We start from the raw sequence: 12,093 nt of genomic DNA, 5'->3' as shown, positions 1-12,093 counted from the left end.
CCTTATTCCAAAAAGGCTCCCATGAGATGAGCGAACCTTGCCAGGAATAATCACAGATGTGGAATTGTCTAATTGCTCAACTAAACGTGGGGAACCTGGGCTTTGCTTTTCCTGCCTGCTTCCTCGATTCCAGGGCTCGGGAGCGCTGTGGCTTGTGTTGGCCGGAGCATTCAGGACACCAGGCGAAAAAACCAGAGCTTCTTAGCAACAGCTTCACAGCGTCTGTTGTTTTAAACTCCATTCATAAAAGCAGTTAGTTGTGCTGGAGCGAGGCAGGCTGGTACGTTCAGCTGATGGCTATGAGAAGCAGAAAGCTCTTGACTTGCTCAGACATTTCAGACCCTCTCAACACTAATCCAGCAATACAGAAAATGGCTTTAAGCCACTTCAGGCTCTAGGGCTCCTGTTAGTATTCTCTTTTACTGAGATCAAAGGGCTACAAAGGGCACAGTGAAGGGAATGAGGGGATGCAGGCAACAGCTTCACCTCCCCTCTTAGAGGGGTTTGATCCATTTTCTCAGGCAGCACAGACCAAGTTTGGGGAGCAGATGCTGCAGCAGCATGGCTTGGATGGCTCTGCAGCACACCAGCATTCCCCCATCTAGGAGTTGCGTCAGGAAGAGTTAACAGCAGGGCTGCGGTGAATTTACTTTAGTGATAATTCATGGCTGACCAAAAACCAGACACTTCATCTGCTACAGCCTGGGGTGGCAGGTCCACGTGCAGAACAGCCCATCTCTGCATGGCCACAGGCAGGAGCTGATGTGAAAGTTGCAATAGCCATTAGCACAGCAATGGGTTTTATTGATTGTCTAAAAGGCCTTGGGGAAATCAGTCTTTTTCAAGTGAAGAAATTTGACACTTTCCTAACCAAAAAGCTTCATTTTTACTGTGAAAGGGGCTGTTGTTAGTGACAAGAGTTATTTTGAAGCCAAAAACTTCCTGTATTATATAATAAACTCTAAGTAAAATAAAGAAGTTCTGCTATAAAACCTCACAATACAGAGAAAGGAACCGAGGAAGGCCGTTGGTCTGGGACTTCACGTGCTGGGAAGGTTTGCAAACAGGGAGCTGTGATATGTTTGCCTTGCAAGAGAGAAGGTTAAGAGGGATTTGATCAGTCCCCAGAAATACTTGCAGCTTAGGAAGGTGCCAGGTTTGAGCAGGCTGCCTGCTCTATTAGGCAAAGAGCTATTTGCTGGAGATAGAAACAAGAGATGTTCCCACTGGAAATAAGGATCAGGGGTTAATTAAGTATAGGAACATCCTACCCAGGAGGCCATCCTGTGAATTCCTACATGACAGCTCGAGGGCAGTGCCATCGGATGCTTTAGGTGCCCGACTAAGACAACCTGCTTTCCTGCTGATTACAGAGGGATGCCAGGGCTCTGCCTCAGCTCCCCAAACCTCAGGGCTGTGAATACCTCCTGGAGATGCCTGCTGGAGTCTGTGCCCTACTTTTATGTTTCTCAGTGAAAGAACCACCTCAAATCTTTGGCTAAAAAGCAAAACAAGGACAAATGTGTGCCCTTCCACTACTCTGCTTTAATTTATGGCCAAGTTCTGCCAAACCCTGAGGTTTTATTTCCTCCTCACTGGCTATTTCTGTGCTGGGGTGCATGTTCCCTTTTTCTCTTTCTTTTAGCAGCAGTTTTGTGGTTGTTTCACAGGCCATCTGACCATGTACTCATCACTCCAGACACAACAGGACTGAGCTGAACGCGGTCTTTGTGCAGCCACTTCTACATGGAGCTTGCCTCATATCCAGGGAGAAGGCAGAAGACTGTGACATGTCTTGGCTGTGATCGTATGGCTGGAGGCTATGGAAAATTAATGGATGTGCTCTGTTCCCAAGGGATCACCAGCAAGGTCACAGTTCTGAGGCTGTAAGGACACAACCTTTCCCTGCTTGCAATGACTGCACACACCAGCTTTGCTTGTCCCTGCTTTCGATGTCACCAGATCGCTGTCACACGAGCACACTGTGGATGGGGGATGCCCTGGCTGCTCCCAGCATGGTGCTATTGGCTGTCTAGCCTGTGTTCTTGCACAGTAAATCTGTGAATACAGCCTGATGATTGCTGGAGGTGTAACTGAAACCCACAGCTCCTGACTGAACTCTCCCTGCCCCTTGCAAGGCTGAGCACAGGACATTGTGTAAACCAGCCTTGAAGACTGCGTTGCCTGGTATGGCAGTGTGCAGAGGTGTATGATGCTGTGTCTCTGCTGAGGGTACCAGCAGCCCTTTTGCATCTTCCTGGTGGTCAGCCCAAGTGAATAGAGACAATTTGGGTGCAAAAGCATGACATTTTCCCAGGCACAGAAGCAAGATCTGATTCCTTTTGGACATGGATGGTCTGGGTGTATGTTGAAGCCCTGTTCCTGGACAGTGTAATCTCCCCAGCCAGAAGCCTGTATGGATTTACACTTCCATATGCAACTGTTTGATAGTCACGTTGCCATGGATACACTTGAATCTTGCAATAAATGTGTAATTTCACACATTTACATCAAAAGGAACTGCAGGACATACAAGTGCGTAACAAAGCAGGCTCATCTCTCTGCCCATTTTTAACACCATGTTATCGTACTCACTGGTGGGGTTTTTGGTGGGGTGAGGGCTATAGGGCAGGTTGGATGGCCTGGAGGTCAAGTTCTTGAGGTCTTGTCTAAACTAAGGCTTCCCAGTGTTGCCATCGGGACAGTTATCCAGGTTTGGTCTAAGCCATTACCAGGGTAGTGCTGGTTCGGTAGCAGTTCCTGCTGCCATCTGCCTGGGAGCAGCAGGGTGCTGAGATCTTTAGCAAATAAAAATAGAAGACAAGGTTGAACACGAGGTCCTGGTGTGCCTGAAATGCAGGGAGAAGGACTGAGAAAAGAGTGAATTATGGGGCCCTGCTCAGGGATCTGATGCCCACCTTTTCTTCCGTGTTTGGCCCTTCCATCCCCCTTTCAGCCCAGTCGTCTCGTATTTTAGCATCATAGAATAATGTGGGTTGGAAGGGACCTTAAAGCTCATCCAGCTCCAACCCCTGCCACGGGAAGGGACACCTTCCACTAGAGCAGCTTGCTCCAAGCCCCTGTGTCCAACCTGGCCTCGAACACTGCCAGGGATGGGGCAGCCACAGCTTCTCTGGGCACCCTGTGCCAGCGCCTCAGCACCCTGACAGGGAAGAGCTTCTGCCTAAGAGCTCATCTCAGTCTCCCCTCTGGCAGGTTAAAGCCAATCCCCTTGGCCTGTCCCTCCAGGCCCTTGTCCAAAGCCTCTCTCCTGGTTTCTTGTAGCCTCTTTAGGCATTGGAGCTGCTCTAAGGTCTCTTTGCCACACTGCCCCCAGGCTATCTGCCCATTTGTCCCTCAGGTGCCTTCTCCCAAGTGCTATTCTACTTCTGTTCGCTGCTTGTCCCACAAACACTCTCTCTTAATCCCATGGGCAGCTCCTGTCTTGGTCCACACCATCTTCTCTGCCTCTGAGAAGAGGCAATGGGCACATAAGGGTTATTTAGAGAGAAGAGGCTGTACCCAGTGTACAGCTTCAACCAGCAGCTGGTGAGTGCAGTGCTGGCTGGCAGAGACAAACCCACTGAGCATCAGATCTGGAGGGAGATGTGCATCCAGGCTCTGATTTAAACAGATCTTTCAGGAACTCAAAACTTGGACAGTTCTGCCTTTGTTTTTTCCCCTGTAGCGACAGCAGCTGGAACAGTGTCAGCCCCAGCGCAGCACTGGAGCTGGGCTCCTCCTTGCTCGGGAGTAAAGGGGTGTTGGAGAGTCCTTAGCGCTAACAGAACATGGGTAAAGGAAATGTTTCACCTTATCCTATGAGTTTAATGTTGTGCAGAGGGGAAATTTGACTGACACAAGTGCCCAATACTGGCAGTTTCTGTGTGAGAAACAGGAAAAGTAAAAACTACTGGAAAAACTTAAGATCCTTTTGTTTTTAGTTGTTGATCCAGTTGGAAAAGTTAAGCAATCCTAATTATCGAGGGTATTGGTTTTAATGAGTCACCACCTTGCTGTTTTTATTCCTTGTTCCTGTTGCCATAGGACGAGAAGCTGCAGCTGGGCTAAGCTGTGCTACACAGCAAACCTCACGGCTGCTATTCCAAGATTGAGGGGAACGGGTGCGCTCAGGCAAATGGGAATATGGGGAAGGAAAGTGAGGTTTGCCTGTGAGTTGTGTGGCAGCCTCACCATTGTGGAGATACTGCGGGCGAGGATGGGTTTCTGCCAGGTAATGGGAAGGCTGCTGCGGGTTTGGATGTTTCCCTTCCAAAAACATGTGGTACAAGGGATAAGGAGGTTGGCCACAAGGGGCTGGATCGTGGGAATGGCCATGGTTGGAGAAGTCACAGGGCTTTGGGAGTGAAGACCTGGATTGGTTGTTATGGGAAGGAAGGAGCCAGTGGAGAGACACAGACTGGGAAGCAAGACAAAAGGGAGAGGTTAGGAGAAAAGTCTCTCTGTATCCGGAATGAATAAGAGTGAATCATGATTAAGGCCCCTAGAAGGTACTTCAGTAACAGAGGAAGGAAGAGGTATGCAAGAGATTTACCTGCAGGGCTGGAGAAGCTGGGCTTGGAAAAATCCATAAGGTTTAACTGCAGCCTAAACACATGGACCTTGAAAGGGAGGTATGAGGTGGTGTTCAGGAGCCATGTCTGCAGATAACACATCGTGTTGCCTACTGTGGTCTTGGAAGGTTTAGGGAGAAGGTTTGGGAGGAAAAGGATGTCAAAACCTCTGTTTTATCCAGGATGAGCTTTGGATAATTATTAGACATCCATGAGATGTCTGGGGTAATTGCTTTGAACTGGCCTTTCCTTACTGAGAGCCACAACAAGCCTGCCGGAGGACTTGGGATCCCGCTGGAGGAGAGTTAGCAGCTCAGATCTGAATGGTAACTCCGATCCACTGTTCAGCTCAGGCAGCACCCCCAGCCAGCAGGGTGGAGGCAGGAACACGTTAACCCACAGTGTTTGATCGATTGGTTTCCATTGATCAGTTGTGCAGGAATAAAGCAAACACAGTTCCCTGTCTCTTGGATGTTCAGAGGGTGCTGGGTTTGCTTACAACAAGATCGTCTTTTTCAGCTGATCCTGCACCTTCATCTCAGAATGGTTTAGGTTGGAAGGGACCTTCAAAACTCATCTAGTCCAATACCCCTTCAATGAACAGGGTCATCTTCGACTAGAGGAGCTTGCCCAGAACCACATCCACATTTCTCTCTGTGGCATGGGTACAGGCCTCTCCTTTTCACAGCTCCCAGTATCTGGCCTTTCCTGCTTAATTATCCCTTTCCCAAAGCATGAATGCTGGACTCCACCAGGGTTCCAGAGATAAACATCATTTGCCTTGGCCATGGGTGACTCATTTGTATTTATCCCTCCTAGAGGATCAAGGAGGAGAAGAAGGAAGGGGATGGTGACCTACAGCTAAGTCATGCTCTTGTCTCTCCATTCAGCCAGCACAGAATTAGCTCTGATGTGCCTAAATGAACCCAAAAGGCACCATGGTGTGAGGTGCATCACATCCAAGCAGGACGTGGTGGCCTCTTCCCAAGTCCCTGAGCTGCTGCACGCTCCGGCCATGCTCCAGCAGGCAGCACATCCCAGGGACCCTGGGGACACAGCAGGGCTGCTGCCAAGGCACCGAGCTCCCCTCTGGGCAATGGGAGATGGCAGTAACACAAGGAGGTGAATGCTGTCTGGAGTGAGTGATCTGGATGTGTCTGCCCAAGCCTCATACAAAGAGCCACCATGGTCCCAGCTCCGCTGCTCCAGGGCTGTGTGCCATAGGCCGGAGCGGATGCTGCCCAACGTGTGGAGAGCCACAGCTCTTGCCCAGGCGCAGAAGAGGCCACTGTTCTCCGTGGTACCCAGCACGGCTCTGTGAACCCATCTGCACAATAGACTTGTCAAAGTGCATGCCAAGAGCATCCAGCCTCTCCGTCCTCACTGCCAATGCTTCCTGATAGCAGGCTGCTCTGCAGCCTAATGCAGCTCACTGGGGGAGGAATTCAGATGCTCAGGGTGTTCAGAAGAGAACTGCATGATATAGCAGCAGTTGTCAGTGTTTTCTCACTCTTGGAGCTTGAATTGTGGATGTAAGCATGCCATCCTTGTGCAGCATCACTGCTGTGGTTTTCATAGGCCACTAAAGCAAAGTTAAGGTGTTTTTTCCTATGTCTTTATCATTGTTTTCTCTGCTGGTTTGTGCATGTGAGAATTGTTATCCAAAACTCCCCCTCCTCCTTTCCAAAGCACAGTGAATCCTTTGGCAGTGGATGGACCACAAACTGAGCAGAACCTGGCTCAATCCGTCTCCTAACAGGTATTTGCTTGATGTTCCTGAACCCAGGAATCATACAGGAGCCCCCAGCTAATGACACAGTTGTGATCCCAGCCAGAAGCTGCTCCCGTGCCTGACAATTAGCTAAGGATGATCTCAAATACCCTGAAGTAGGTCTGACAGGACAGGTACAGGGAAGACAGAAGGTTACTCAGTCTGCCTCCAGCACTGCACAGGGACAGGGCTCCGTCCACCCTCACATGACTGTAGGGTTTGCTGCTTTCTCCCTTGTGTGATGAAACAGTTTTCCCTGGGCATTTGCCACTTCTGAGCATTATTTAATGCATCGTGGTACAAATAAAGGAAAATCAACAATTTCTGCTGGATATTTTTGCTTGTTTGGGGCTCAGGTTTTATCTCCCCCAGTCCTTTTTTTGACAGGTTAAAATTAGTGGACTTCTCAGTGGGATCAAGATGAAGTGAGAACTGGAATCCCAATCTTCTACTGAATGAGATAACACAGGGGAGATTTTTGTTAGATCCTCATGGATAAATGCCTTCCCCCTCCCTGCTCTTCAAATCAGGTCAGTGTGTGGGTACCAAGGAGCAGACTAGTGGCAGAGGCAGCGCTGCTTTTGTTTCCCATTCTCTCCTGGATACATAAGGCCAGGTTGGACATGGTCCGACATGGTCTAGTGTGAGGTGTCCCTGCCCATGGCAGGGGGTTGGAACTGGATGATCTTAAGGTCCTTTCCAGCCCAAACCATTCTATGATTCTATGATCAATGTGACAGGTTGAAGGCCTCAGATTTCTGCACGGAAAGGCTGGATCTTGTCTGACTTCAGCAGAACTGGCCCCATGAAAGGGTTTAGTGCTGGCTCTTTCCTCTATCCATGAGGACACACTGCTCAGACCAGCATGGAAACAATGAGTGATACGTGAGAGCCCTCCTGCTCCTTACAATTAGGAAAGACAAAAGCTGGCATGAGGTGGTGACTGCTGCTGTGCCGTGCTCAAGGAAAACCTGTTTGCGTGGGAAGTGCTGGAAAAATTGCTCAAGAACGGTGCTTTCCCATAAAAAAGGCTCTGGCTGCTGTTCAGGTCTGTGCTGGAGCTGCGGGCTAGGTGGTTGCTTCAACATATGCCTACAGCCATGTGCTCTGTGTGTGATCTAATCCCCTTTGCTCTGGGGTGTTTGCCCTCACCTAGTTTTGGGTCTGGATCCGTCTTACAGCACTGACACAGGACTGCATGGCAGAGAGAAGCACCCTGGGGATGTCAGGCCAGGAGAGCAGCTCAGCCATGATCATAGACTCATAGGAACATAGGATGGTTTGGGTTGGAAAGGACCTTAACATCATCTATGAGGTCTCCGTCAGCTTCTCTTCTCCAGGCTGAACAGCCCCAATGTTCTCAGCCTGTCTCCATACAGGAGGTGCTCCAGCACCTGATCCTCCTCATGGCCTCATCTGGACTTGCTCCATGTCCTTCTTATGTTGAGGATGCCAGAACTGCACACAAGTCAGTTTGCTGGGAAGGTGGAAGGGTTAAAATGCTGCACCCATTTCAATAGCAGGTTCTAACCAGGTTTCTGATCCCTGCCAGGCAAAGCAGTGACCATGCTTCAGATGATGGATGAAGGCATTCCTGGGGATCCAGATCATGAATCAGCATTAGGTGCTGAAGGAAATAAGCGACAGGAATGGCCATGCGTTACCTGGAGCATCCTTCCAACCCCTGCTTGACAAACTATGAACAAGGGACATCCCTCACTGTCTCCTTTTCCACCTCAGGTGAAGGCTGAAGGTAGAAAACAGCTGGAAGCTCTCCTGCAAGCCATAGAGCTGTAAGTCTTGCCTCATGCACTGTTCTTGCTCTTCTACCACCAGACCTTTGTGACAATAGCAGTGTTGCTCTATGCTCAGTTCTATAACCCTCAAGATTAGAGACATCAGCATGACTGCCACCAGCACCTGCAGCAGTCAGTCCCTGTGCTTTCACAGGGTGAGGGCTCATAGGCATGGTTTCATTTGCTTGGTACAGTGGGCCCTTTGTCCTCGACAGCATTCAACAGAGTAATACAGACCATAAATCTAGTGCAAAAACTGGAGTGAAAGGGAATGAAGCAGCAATCCATGTGCAGGGGAAGTGCCCTTACGCTGCTGAGTAGTTCGGTTACAACCAGTCCTGAAGCAGGGAATTAGAACAGAGTAGTTTTGCAGGAGGAAGGTTGTGCTTTAGGTTCCTTGTGCTGCTGCTGTTAAAGAACCAGCCTCCTTTGGGATTGCTCTTTTCCCTCTGGGAGGAGATGTGAAGCAGAGCTGCAATGTGAAGTTTAATAGAGAAGTGGGGAAGGAGCAAGGTCCCTTCTCTTGTAAGTTACTCTATTTGTGGCTTTGTGCACTCACTGGTGAGCACAGGCAGCGGGGAGTCAGTGTAGGGATCAGTCCCTGCATCACGTACATACTTATACCCTTGCCCCCTCAATAACCCACTAACCATCACAGCACCCACAAATGCCATCTCTCCCTGCTGATCCCTGGTCGCCTCCTCTCCAGGAGGATTTGCTGCTCTTTGCCCTCCTTCCCAATCTCCATCCTGCCCACATCAGCACCGCCGAGTCTCTCTGTGGCACTTTCACTACGTCACCCCAGTTAGAGTTACACATCAGCGCAGATCTCGTGTCCTTGCTGCGGGCACGCAGGAGTTCCCCTGGTAGCACTGGGCATTTGACACCAGCTTTTGAGAAACAGGCTCCCCTTTTAGCAATGAGATGCCCAAGACTGTGAGCACCGCCAGCACCAGGAGCTGTCATCACGTTAAACCCATCCAGGGCTCTCCTGTTAAATCACAGCCCTGCGTAAAACCCACCACCACAGCTACAGTAACACCAGGGCTGCAGAGTCAGATTCGGGGTACAACAAGCAGCTCAAACCTCCTCCTCCCGAACCCACACACATGAACCCACACACAAAGCCAGAGCATTAAAACTCCCCTGCAATGAGCCGTTTTCCTTGCACAAACAGTGTTTTTGGGAAGGCCTGGCATTCCTATGGCAGGCAAGGCAGCCTGTTTTAGCGGTGCCCATCACCGTGGTGTCTGGGCTTTGCACAACAGGCGCAACCATTAAAAATACGGGTTTCTTTTCAGTAAGAGGAGCCCTCTAAGCTGAGGTCTTTCCCCTCCTCACTCTCTCAGCAGGTAAACAATGCCAAACCACATTCTCCTGCTTTGAGATGGTTAAACCATTACCAAACATCAGCCAGGTCTGGTAGTTCTGCATTTTCACCCCCTCCTTTAGCTGCCAGCAAACATCCTCTTCCCAAATTAACCCGACCAAAACGAGCTGCAGCACGGATCCGCATCATCACTCTCCTTGCTCCAGACAGCCTGATACGCAAAAGGGACATTTCCTGCAGCAGCCAGACTTGTGATATTCATTATCCTTAAGCTAAAGGTTGCAGAGGTATCTTTATAAAGACACCACCTTTAATCTCACATCCTGCCTTTAGCATCACCCACCGGCTGCAGCAACCCTGCAGCATTCCCTCTTCCCCAGGCAAGCAAGGCAAGGTTGCTCCAGAGGGAGCCGGCAGAGCAGGGGTGCATTCCAGCTGCATTCCCCCCTCGGATACAGACATGCACCTTCCACCGGCGCCGAGCACTCACGTTGGTGGCAGCGCGGATCCCTTTGGACAGCTTAGCTGCGATTCATGGTTAACCCCGGCCCGTGGACCGGAGCTGGAGTCCCCAGGGCTGGAACGCAGGCGCCTGAGGGACCCTGGGGCACCCAGGCTGACATATCAGAGCAGCATCGCAGTTAGTAAATACATCAACAACCCAAGCGACTGACAGAGCATCCCCTGTGTCGTGTGGGAGCCCTGTGCTACGGGATCGTGGCTCTGTGGCTGCTCTGGGCTTGGTGCAGCCCTGTCAATTCAGTGTTGCTAGCTCGCGTTTTCTGCCAGGGTCTAAAATAGCATCAGGAGCGTTTCATGTTCCCTGTTGGTTTCCCCGGCAGTGCTTGCTGAGCCGTGCCGGGTACCACAGCTCCTCCATGCAGCACATTTGCTTCCTTTCTCCCTTTGCAATTAAGGGAGCGGCGGGGGCTGATGACAACCCTGCAGAGATTGTACCAGCAAATCCCAACCTGAGCGGATTCTGCCATGGCTGAAAGCAGGGGATGGAGGATGCTTGCGGTGCATGGAGCTGATGTGCTCACTTACCCTTCATCTCTCTCAGGAATGCCAGGTGAAGAGGACGGCCTCTGGCTCAGGAGACAAACCCCGAGGAGCCCGGCAGCAGCTACCGCAGAGGCTGCTTGGAAGTTCGCTGCCTCTGTCACAGTGTGTGCAGCTTGCCAGGTAGAGCCTGGATGAGAACACCCCGTGCTTTTCCCCAGATGAATGAGATCAGCACATATCCAGGCAAGGAAAAAAAACAGAAGGGAGAAAATTCCATCCTCATCTCTCTGATGGTTTCTGACCCAAAGTGTCGGTCCGCCAGTTCCTCTGCTCAGGGTTTGCTGGGGTGAATTTCAGCAGGAAAGGGAGTTCCTATTCTGTGTTTGGTGTTAGGGGCACGTTAACAAGAGAGCAAATGGTGTATACACGGGGTAGCAGGAGCCCCGTCCTCAGCAGCGTGGGATGGAGGGCACGTGAAGGGTACCATTGCAAGCAGCAGGGATGCCTTTACAATGTGCACACTGATGCTTTTTGACTCAGTCTGGTACCTTGCTGGTACAGACTCCACATGGTGTGAGCAGATCCTCACTCCCCTGGTCCTGGCTGTGCTGAGCAAGGTTGTTCACATTAAGCTCTCTTCTGCCTGGTTGCTTCTGGTTGACAAAGTGCCTTTCTGCTGCCAGGTCCTTCACATCAAGCATGGCTCAAACCTCATCACCTGCCTGTCAGAGAAGTGGAATTGTCACTGTGGGTGACAGGGAGGCAGGGAAAGGGCTTGAGATGCTTGGAGGGTTCAGATGGGCCGAAACCTTTTGATGGCAGGGAGACAAACAGCATCATGGACCTCTGGGGTTTCTGTCCTTGTACTGGGGGATGCTGTACTCTTGTGATGCAAGAGGACCATGGCATGGCCTTGGCTTTTGTGTGGCACAAGGATGAGGTGTTTTCCTTTAGTCTTGACTAGGTGAAAAATGACTGTGTTGGAGGGAAAAGTTAGATGATTTGCTCAGGATCAGCCCCAGGGCTCGTGGCTGGGAACCCAGTCTCTACCCATAGCTTTAGTTACAGCAAACATCCCTTTCCTTCTCCTGAAGGCCAGGGCTGGGCTGGGACTGAACAGAGGTACTGACTTCTGCATAAGCTTGGGTGCATTCCTGCATCTCCCTATCCTTCTCATCTGCACAAAACTCCTGTGTGGAATGGGTTCTCTGCCTCCTGTACCTGGACTCACTCCCAACTGACAGCAAGACTGGGACATGGGTTTTGATGGGGCTGAGGCAGCCTGTATGAACAGACTTAATAGAATGATAGAATCCCAGACTGGTTTGTGTTGGAAGGGACCTTAAAGCTCCTCCAGCTCCAACCCCCTGCCACAGGCAGGGACACCTTCCACTAGAGCAGCTTGCTCCAAGCCCCTGTGTCCAACCTGGCCTTGAACACTGCCAGGGATGGGGCAGCCACAGCTTCTCTGGGCACCCTGTGCCAGCGCCTCAGCACCCTGACAGGGAAGAGCTTCTGCCTAAGAGCTCATCTCAGTCTCCCCTCTGGCAGGTTAAAGCCATTCCCCTTGGCCTGTCCCTCCAGGCCCTTGTCCAAAGCCCCTCTCCAGGTTTCCTG

The 12,093-nt window shown here is 50.8% G+C and overlaps 1 protein-coding gene across 2 annotated transcripts in view; it reads right to left on the bottom strand.

Annotated features, from left to right (window-relative positions):
* Positions 1–10,850, bottom strand: part of SLC45A4 (solute carrier family 45 member 4) — an 84,234-nt gene extending 73,384 nt beyond the window's left edge. Inside the window, exon 1 of one of the 2 annotated variants that reach the window (XM_061447675.1) lies at positions 10,519–10,850. The gene's annotated coding sequence lies outside the window, so the exon portion shown is untranslated. Of the gene's footprint in view, positions 1–9,937; positions 10,274–10,518 lie in introns of those variants that run through there. The other variant, XM_061447674.1, reaches the window with a different exon arrangement.
* Positions 10,851–12,093: the final 1,243 nt, after the last annotated feature.

The sequence above is a fragment of the Pezoporus flaviventris genome, unplaced genomic scaffold, assembly GCF_033815535.1.
Source record: "Pezoporus flaviventris isolate CSIRO_AGI_PZ_B2104156 unplaced genomic scaffold, CSIRO_AGI_Pfla_v1 ptg000007l, whole genome shotgun sequence".
NCBI classification, from domain to species: Eukaryota; Metazoa; Chordata; class Aves; order Psittaciformes; family Psittacidae; genus Pezoporus; species Pezoporus flaviventris.
This window is presented reverse-complemented; position numbering and strand designations above follow the sequence as displayed.